A 10,754-nucleotide genomic window follows, 5' to 3' on the forward strand; every position below is an offset into this window, starting at 1 on the left:
AATATCATTCTTCCCCACATGGATGATTAGTTGATTTGCAGTCTTATATTTCATCAGAATGTTCTTAAGTTCCCTGTTTACATCAGAAACTGTTGCTTGTAGAAGGCAGCATGTAGTTGTATCCCTGCTGCTAATGTTTCTGATAATAGAGTCACCCACTATCAGAGTCCTGGGCTCGGCTGTTCTAAGAGCTGAGTGCCGCTGTCTGCTCGACCTTGAGTGGCAGTTAGCATCGGTGTTAGCTGCTGGCTGATTTGATCTGTGTCCGATCATATTTGGGGATTCCTCACCCACATTCATCACATCTGGAGATTCCTCACCCACATTCATTAACACTTCAAATCTGTTTTCCAGATGTATTGGTGGTGGTAGGGAACCAGTGTTTGGGGTAGAGGATGCTACTGCAATATGTGATACACGTGATGGTCTAATGTCTCGAGTGCCTTTGGGTCTCGCTCCGTTTGTGCCATCGATTAGTATGTTGATCAGTTACGGCACTCAGTATGGCCTGTTTAGGAGCACTATATTCATGGGACTCACCGGCTATGTGCTGAGGACGTCCATGACGAAGCTCTGTTGTGTGTTTCGTCTGGTTTGGTAGTCCCGCAAGTAACTTTGTTTCAAGAACTGCAATCCTTTGTAGAAGTCTGTGGTAGTTTGTGCAGCAGGTAGATTCTTCAACCAGAGGAGTGTAGCGTCTGGAACAATCAAACACAATTATTCAATATATTTAATAGGGCTGTCAAATGATTACAATTTTTAATCAAATTAATCAGAATTTTCAGTGGATTAATCAGGATTAATCACTATTTGCAATTACACCTGAATCCTAACCATTTTTTTTTTTTCTGAAATGCATACCAAAAGATAAATAACATAAATAACAGTTAATTAGTCTTAGTCTTAGTCTTGTGCCAAATGTCCTTGTTAGTTTTAGTCATATTTAGTCATTCACATATCTTTTTTTGTTAGGTTCTTGATAACAGACCGCTGCTAACTATAACCAAAGTCCCTTTATAGTCTTTGCTATAACACACCGTCGCCATGAAAAACAGAGAGTTGCCATGAACACACAGGATTCTAACCGTAGAGACGGAGCGCACTATTTTCTTTAGCGGAAGCAATACAATCGTTTTTAAATCAATAAACTCCTTTTTAAATCATAATTTTGTGTCAAATTATTGATTTATTTGGTAGGTAGCAATGTAATAAGCGGGATCCGAACTCGTTCTGAATATTTTAAAGGTGTAACAGCTGATGAAAAAGCAGAGACGATTGTAGACGAAAATTAAGAGAGATTTTATCTTAGTTTTTATTTTATGCAAAACATTTTCGTCTCGGCTTTTTTCGTCAAATTCATGTTAATTTAGTCTTAGTGAGCGTTTTTGGACAGTGGTGCAGTCTTGCCATCGTCTCGTTTTAGTCATGAAAAAAAAGGTCGTTGACGAACATATTTCGTCTTGTCTGACGAAATTAACACTAATTGTTATTGATATTTGACTTGGTTTAATTAATTCCAGAAAATAATCAAAGCAATGTTATTTGATAAGTTACAGACTGATTTACCTGCATGGGTAGGATTTACCATACAAGCTTGAACAGCTCCGGTGAAATTGAAACTCCTTGTTACAAATCTTGCAATTAACCTTGTACTTGTTAACTGTACCATCATCATTCTTTTTTATATTTGAATCCGTCAATAGGCCCACTTTGCTCACCTTGCTCCATCTCGCCTCTAGCTCCCAACCACTTCCCTGACTTTCCTGACCTGAATAATTTGTCACACTGCGCATGCGTGAAATGCGTTAAAAAAATTGACGTAATTAACAACAAACAACTAATTAACGTCGTTAACGCGCTATTTTTGACAGCCCTAATATTTAATGAATTACCCATAAACTCACTCTATCAAAGTTCTGTGAACCCATCCCCCTAAAACTGCAACTATCATCCCAAACGTAGCTAAACCACAGGCAGAACTAGGTGTCCTGTTACAGATACTTGGAACTTTTACGATCTGAAATAAATTTTCAGAGACTAGTGACTCTGACTTCATTCTTTCTGAGAAAGACATATAAACCGTCTTAATCCTATGTATTCTCTATATAACCACTTGGGAAATGTATAAACATATCCAATTTTCCCATCTCATGGCTTTCCTTTTATAGCATACATGGGCAATATACGGCCCGGGGGCCGGATCCGGCCCGCATATTGCTTCAATCCGGCCCCCGCGATGCGCTCGATGCACTCGCAATTTGGACATTCATTATTTATATGAAAACCCCAAATCGCACGAAAATCACACACAAAACACATAATCGTACAAATACTTAAATTGTGCATTTATTAGCTTCTTGTTTCAGTGAAGAAATGTCACTTTAGCTTAGTTATCACGCATGATGAACCACGTGACGTGAGATGATTGACAGGTCTGACGCAAATCAGGAAGAGACGACACATCTGGCTGCGTTCGCTGTTTGAGCTCTTCAGATCGCATAATTCAGTGAAAAATGAATAAAAATGTTTTTCTGTATGACGAAATATTTTACTAACATGATAACTAATCATTATTTCTCCAAATATGCGCACCATTGGACTAATAGGCCTGGCGGATGCTGTATTTTTTATGTATTTGAACACAAATAAACCGGAGAAGACGAGAATAAATGTTGTGTGAGTATAATGATTTCTATTCAAAATAACGATCGTTACAGATTAATTATTTTGCACTCCTAGCATAAATTAAGAAATTAATGTCACTGCAAACCAGTTTAATCATAAACAGTGGTTAAATATCGAAGCTGGAGTCTTAAACCTTTCTGAAGTTTCTAAAATGATGCTCAGATTGTCCAGAAGTAATAGTGTGATATTTTGACGAGTAATGAATTTTGAACAACAATAATCTGTGATCTTTGACGTGAAAGGGGTTAAAAACAATCCAACAGATGTCGCTGTGTGAAATTACAATTTGCGCCTTTACTTCTCTTCTTCACTCCTCAAAGTAACAAATTCTAAACGGCCGGCGGCATAAAAAAAAATGTCAAAATGACTGCAGTAAAAAAGAGAAAAGTTGACTCTGAATGTCGAGCATTCAATAAAGAATGGACGTCAAAATATTTCGTCACGAACGTCGGCTCAAAGGTGATTTGTCTGATATGTCAGGAGAGCATCGCTGTCTTTAAAGAATATAATATTAGCAGGCACTTCAATGCTAAACATGCTAATTATGCCGTGAATTTCTCCGCAAAGGAGAGGGAAGAAAAAGCCACGAGATTGTCCTCCAACTTAACTGCCAGGCAGAATATTTTTACCAAGCAGTCTAATGTCCAGGAGTCAGCAACAAAAGTGAGCTATATGGTGTCACACAAAATCGCCAAACACAGCAAACCATTTTCAGATGGTGAGTTTGTAAAAGACTGTATGGTAGAGGCAGCTAGCGTGCTGTGCCCTGACAGCAAAAGTCAGTTCGAAAATGTGAGCCTGTCTCGCCGTACAGTTACTCGTCGCATCGAGGTAATTGATGATGAGCTGACATCTGCATTGCTAAAAAGGGCCACCGATTTCACATACTTTTCAATAGCGCTGGATGAGAGCACTGATATTAAAGACACTGCCCAGCTGCTTATATTCATCAGAGGTATTACTGACACATTTGAAATAGTGGAGGAGTTTCTTGCGATGGAATCAATGAAGGGGACGACAAGGGGTTCAGACCTCTATGATGCGGTGTCAGGATGCATGCAGAGAATGAACCTACCGTGGGCGAAGTTACTGAACGTGACCACTGATGGCTGTCCAAACCTCACCGGGAAGAACACTGGGCTATTGCGTAGGATACAGGACAGGGTGAGAGAGGATGACCCCAACTCAACTCTGATTTTCTTGCACTGCATCATTCATCAGGAGGCCTTGTCTAAGTCTGTGTTAAAGCTTGATCATGTCACCAAAACTGTGGTGAAACTTGTCAATTTCATCAGGGCCCGGGCGCTTAACCACCGCCAGTTTATCCAGTTGTTGGAGGAGAGTGAGGCAGAACACACTGATGTCCAATACCACTCAAACGTCCGCTGGCTGAGCCTGGGCACAGTGCTACGCTGTGTGTGGGACCTGAGAGATCAGATAGGGGTGTTTCTGGAGAATGTCGGGAAGGCTGGTGACTTTCCAGAACTTGAAGATTCTGATTGGATGCTTGACTTTGCATTTGCTGTGGATTTAATGGGCCATTTGAATGACCTCAGTCGGAAGCTGCGGGGAAGGATGTGTTCGTGCACGAACTGTATTCCTACGTGCGAGCATTCAGAGCAAAGCTGACCCTGTTTTCCCGACAAATGACAAACAAGAGCTTTACACATTTCCCAACTCTCGCCACAATGAAGCATGTGCCATCCCGACTCACTGTCAAATACACCACTACACTCGAGGATCTGCACACTGAATTTAACAGGCGTTTCTCTGATTTCGGAAAAATTGAAAAAGAGATGGAGCTGGTGTCCGCCCCCTTTTCCTTTGACAGCGACCAAGCGCCTCCGGAAGCTCAGCTTGAGTTGATTGACATGCAGTGCGATCCCACTCTCAAGGAGAAATTCGCCTCGTCATCATTGGACAGGTTTTACGGTGCATTGAACGAGGGCAAGTTTCCTAACATGCGGAGGCATGCGCAAAGGATGCTCGTTTTATTCGGGTCCACGTATGTATGCGAGCAGACTTTCTCTGTAATGAACTTTAACAAGTCACGCTACAGATCACGACTAACCGACACACACCTGTCGTCCGTGTTGCGCATCTCAACGTCAAACACAACCCCAGATTTCGGTGACTTAGTAAAGAAAGGCGACCGTCTCAGTTGTTCACACTGACTTACAGAACACCGACAAAAAGCTCTTCATCTCAGTTGCATAGGCCGAAATACATTTTTCTAAAGTAGGCCTAGCCAAAGTTCCATTAAGTTACCCTTGATTGATGATGTTATTTTTACAACATTGTTCAGTTTCATGTTGCCATGTTGTTCTTATGCATGTCCCGTAGATAGTGATGATACAGCTAAATCAAATTTAAATTTTGTGAGCTGCATAGGCCTATATAGGCCCTTTATATCTTTCAAGCAAACATACATGTGATGAAGTTGATCTGCACTTAAATTGTGTTCTATTTTATAAAAGATTTTAACAAAATATGTGAAAGAAATTACAAAAAAAAAAAATAATCACAACTGAAAACTGAATATGTTTTTCATTCAGTGATGAAGGTCTCCCTCTGATATATAGCCTCAATTAAATTTGATAATTCCAAGCCAGATTGCCTGAAGTCTGTATGTTAATGTAACTTGCACACATACATTTGCAGTTTTGTTAATAGTTTTCTATCTTGAAAAGCTACAGCTGGTATGAATGACAGTTGAACAATATGCAGGGTAGTGTAGGAAATGAATCCTTGAAAGTAAATCCAGTTATTGTAACCTTAGAGTAGCCTAGGTCAGACAGGCCTAGCAAAAATAAGTATCAGGCCTTGAAATAGGCTGTCAAAGTAACTGTAGAGTAGCCTTATACATATTTGCATTGCATTAATTTGTACCATTTAATCATGTAACTATGTTTAATTGCAATTGTCCAAAGTGTGGCCCTCCGTTTACTTTGCCAAAGTAACTGTGGCCCTCAGACTAAAACTGTTGCCCACCCCTGTTTTATAGGCTTTATTCTATGTATTAATTCTCTCTTTTTAACTATTTTGGTATTAATGTTCCATAGTTGCAAATGAATAGTTAACTGAAATCACACTGGTAGCAGTTTGGCATATACGGACTCCAACTTTCATTTCCTATTTGGTAATTTATGTTACAAGTTACTAACTCTGTGACACATTAGTATTATAAGAATCTAGAAGGTTCTTCTCTCATTCATCCAATCCAGTGTCTTATGCTAATATCTTGCTACAGAACAAAGACTTGTAAAACTTCCCACTGAAAGGGAAACTCCTTATTGGCTCAGACACCTCAAGAGGGTGTGACATCTTCACCCCTTATATTCACTGATCACAAGATCAAATGTCTCTTCCTCTTCTCTTCTCTTTAACTGACAAATGCTGATGTTAAGATGATGCTGTAGAAGCTAGAAGCTTCTACAGAACCCCAGGCTTGTGCCAGGCTTCGGCCTAGACCTTCCATTCACCAAAGATCCTCTGAATCCAACTGGTTCTCTTTCGTCAAGACAATATCAGCAAAGATTCAATGGAAGCCTCCACAAACTGCATCAGGACAGTTTTAATTCAACTTACAGAGACATGCAAGTATCAAACTTAGTCTCATTATCTGATATATTGAGTATCCTTACCCCTTTTAAAGAAGGACCTGTTAAAACTAAACTGATTGGTTTGCTCAAGGCTGTTGATCTGCTGAATGTCAAACAATGCTGTAACTTCTTGCTGTCCTGTACTCTGCTTTAGCTCTCTCTCTCTTGGTAAACTGTATGCATGTATGTGTGTGAATGTTAGAGTAGTTTAGTGTTTAGTCTAGTTAAAGTCTTGTTCATGTCACACGTAAAGTTGTCTGTGTTTTGCGCTCATATGCTGGAGTCCCTATTCATGCAGATCCTGACTACAGGCTTTTAGTAGTACTGTACAATAAGATTGTTATTTACCATAACCTGGAAATGAACATTTCTTAGAATTAATAAACAATTAACACTGTGTGTTCATTGGACAACGGGTTAATTGATTGTAATATTTATTTTATTACATTAAGTGAATTTTATTAACTGATCCAAATATTTATAATTAATTATAACTAGTTATAATTAATTATTCATTTATTTTGAGCTAATTTGCTACAGGAGGCATATTATTTCTAATCCTTTTGGATGTAGGCAGCTGTTCCCTTCTCCGGAATGTAAGCTGATGGCTGCCGTCAGTGGGAGGCTGGTTGGATAAAAATTCCCCTTTTTGGTAGCAATTCTTCCAGTTAAAAAGTTTGTTGGTGCCAAGATTTGTCATTTGAGCACTATGCTGATTTGTTGTAGTTAAAATTAGGAGATAAAACATAAAAGCAATAGAGCAAAGCACGGAGCTGTAAGCAAGAGCATCCGAACAGTAGCGAAGCAGGATCTTTCATTATTGCTCTATTTTGACAGAGCTGTCATCTGCTCATTTGATAGCAGTGGCCGTCCTGAGGACAGATCAAACATGGGCTGCTCAAACAATGTGTCAATAGGAGCTACTGACGGAGCGTGAGCACAGTCTAGTGAAAGGCGGTAAAGAGTGCAGTGTATCTGTGAAGGAGAGCTGTGAGTGTGCGAAAGACGCCACACAACAGTTCCATTAATTTGCGTATGTATTAATTTAATGTTTATATATTTTAATCTATTGAATCGCTAATGAATCACGATTCACTTCATTTTTAGCATTTTAAATCGATTATTGACCATCCTGAAATCAACAAGTCATGATTCAGAAACTCATGTTTCAAGATGAGTAGAAATGCATCAAGAAAAATAGAGGAATAGTTACATCCCTAACTCGCTAATATTTCCTGGATTCTATGTTTCTATATTTTATAGCATGTGACAACAGTATAATGATTCTGGGGGTTGTCCAGTTGGTTACAATATTTGCCACAAGTACATACTGAAATGTGTCTAATAGGACAATTTGTGATTATCTACAGTTTAAATAACTTAAATGTAGCCCAAGAGATATCACAGCTTTTTTTTTTTTTTTTTTTTTTAAGTGTTGCTTTGTAGTTTTGTAGGACTTGGTGGACTTTTTAAACACTGTGCAAGTGAAGCTTGATTCCACTTCTATCCATGAGACTCAGCTAAGGCAATCAATGTTCTGTTTTGATATAGGTTGTCTGTATCTGTTACAGTATTGGTTGTAAGCATACGCACGACGAATGAGATCAAGGAAATAACAGGCTTTAATAAATCCACAGGCAAGGAATTCCATAAACAGCAAACATGAGACAACCATACAATGCACGAACGATACCGGACCATACTGAACTGAAAACACAAGGCCTAAATACACAGACAAACTAGGTGGTTGATTGAACACAGCTGAATGTGATGATTAAGGTGATCAGTAACTATGGTGACAAACTAGAGGCGGGAAATGGTGCAAAACAGTCCAAACGGTAAACATGTGACAGTATCATTGTATTTCTGCACAGGAATTTCAAAATCTTCATTGTCGTTTTGATGTAAATGTGGTTTTGTTTCAATTTATCTAGGGTTTTTGAGTTTGGCAAAGAAGATTTAATAAAGATTTTTTTGTGAACTGCTTTAGCATAACGGAAGGGCAAGAGTTTTTCAAAATTCAATTTATACTTTCAGAAAGAAGAAAAGTTTGCAATAGTTTGAAATATTTCTTGGTCAAGCTTAAATCTAATAAAATCGTCACATGGGAGGCTTATTCACCGATGATTAACTTTAACAGCTGACTAATTTCCATAGTCAATGGCTATTGTCAACTGTCTGGTTACCAACATTCTTCAAAATATCTTCTTTTATGTTCGACAGAAGGAAAAGAAAAAAAAACTCAAGGTATCAAATTGGAACAAATTGAGAGTGAGTAAATGATGACAGAATTTTAATTTTTGGGTGAACTATCCTTTCAACTTTGCAATTACATGTCAACTTATTCTGCTAACATGAACCCTAACCCTATTATGGATTTTTCAAAAATTACCTTTCATGTAGTGTGTAACATAGCTGTGAATGAAAACATCCTGCAAAGTTTTAAATCTGAAAGTGCACATATATAAAGTTATTGTCGCTCAAAAGTAAGAGTGGACTCAGAGTCAATTAAACGAGTCATTTGTAAAACGAATCCCAAGCCGTTTTGTTGTGACATCACAATGAAACATTAGCATATTGTCCGCCCACTTATTGCACTCACAGACGTCAGGGAAAATTAATTTTTTCAACAATAACACACCAGTACAATCTTTTGTTTTGTTCCCGTCATTTTACTGATGACTGCTTTTCAAACCTCGGGGAGTTTATTGCAGGATTCACAAAATGCTTGGTCTTAAAATATGGACCAATGCCCAGTTTATTTGGACCAGCATGCTCCTCTGAATCTCAACCTGTAAGTATGATTAATAATTGATGTTTATATTTTCTAGCAATTGCTCAAAATCCGTAGTTTTGTATGTTATGTTGTGTAACGTACAGTCTGTATGTCTCCTGCTAACGTGGCTAACTCACGTTTATGTAGTTCTGGTATTAAGATGTGGTCCAATATTGTCTAAAAATGTGTCGATTAATGCAGCTTGTCTATTTTATTACTTGGAGTAATGATCAAGGATGGAGCACGACTTTTGTTTACAAAGTCTAATGCATTATCAGCAATTCACGTTTGTGCTCAGCTAACGTGGGAGATTACAACATACAAAACAAACTTTTTTTTTCTTTGCGTTTTTATTACTACAGTAGTATGGAGCTCAATCTGTATTGTAATAGAGTGTTAAGATGTTAGTCGGCGCTAACTAGTTGAAGTATTCTCTCTGTAAACCGTAAACACCCCTTGTAATGTCAAACAATGATATAGCCATTTTTCTTTGTTAATAGTTATGACGAAAAAGTCTGTACACATCTGGCCTAAATGTTTATCTTATGTTAAAGGTTTTCAGCTTCGCTTGGCATTCTGATACAGTTCCCACAGTTGCACCTACATAAAGTATAAAAGTGACACTGCTATCACATCTTATAATTAACTAAGGTGACACTTACCATATAGCAATGTCGTACTCCAGTCGTGATTGCGAATCAGTTTCTGGTTGATCGACTACTTCAGACGTTTCATCGTCGGACTCAGGCTCAAATTGATATGGTAAAATTGATGCTATCTTTTCTGTCCATACATTGTATACAATGTCTTGCGAATTGATAGCTGTCATTCAGTTATAGCAATGGGTGCGCGGTGCGCGCAGTAGACCAATCACAAAGGATTGGGCCATCTGACCAATCAGAGCAGTGTAGGCTGATGGAAAGGAGGGGTTTAGAGAGTCTGATTCTCTGAACTGCTTCAAACGAATCGTTTACAAAAGATTGAAAACTTAGGTGGAATTAAATCAAGCATATTCACCTTATTTTCGAACGCGGAAGTAAGTGCGATGACGTATTTCCTTTTCAGGTGCACAACATCCATTTCAGTCGACTGCCGGCAGAAGATAATGGCGTGGGAGCATTCACAAAACTTGATAAAAAACCAATGTGGTAAGGAATTCCCACACCCGCGACGTATAATCAAGTGGGAGGATGATCTGAAGAAGTGGCCGGACATAACGTATGAAGATATGTTTAATTATTTCGTGTTGTCGCTCGGAGTTGACGGGTCTTCGATGCGAAACTACAAAAGCACAGAGGCATACCAGTACTTGTATAGTGGGAAAGTCGGTCGAGTATTTATTCATGAAACAGACCAAGAATTCGTCTTTTTAAAAGCGGACGTACATCCCAGTCAAAGTGGATCAAATATTCACTCTGCCTGGGTCCTTACCACAAAAAACGGGAGAATCGAGACTGCTGGTTGTTCTTGTATCGCAGGACAGGGCAAGTCCTGTAGTCATGCAGCTGCGATCCTCTGGAAGGTAAGTTTGCTTAATTAACTTAACGTTACATTCTTAACCACTAAATATACACAGGGAATTTTAACTGCTACTTACATTATAATATAATTATTTGAATAGTGTTTTAGTTGTGCTAAATATGTTTTATTCATAATCCCCATAAATGTCTGGATTTGTACGATGTTTAGTA

The 10,754-nt window shown here is 38.6% G+C and overlaps 1 pseudogene; it reads left to right on the top strand.

Moving 5' to 3' along the window:
- The first annotated feature begins 2,169 nt into the window (after positions 1-2,169).
- LOC125253921 lies at positions 2,170-4,859 on the top strand (annotated as a pseudogene).
- The last annotated feature ends 5,895 nt before the right edge of the window (positions 4,860-10,754 follow it).

This window comes from Megalobrama amblycephala, linkage group LG19, assembly GCF_018812025.1.
Source record: "Megalobrama amblycephala isolate DHTTF-2021 linkage group LG19, ASM1881202v1, whole genome shotgun sequence".
In the NCBI taxonomy this organism is placed as follows: Eukaryota; Metazoa; Chordata; class Actinopteri; order Cypriniformes; family Xenocyprididae; genus Megalobrama; species Megalobrama amblycephala.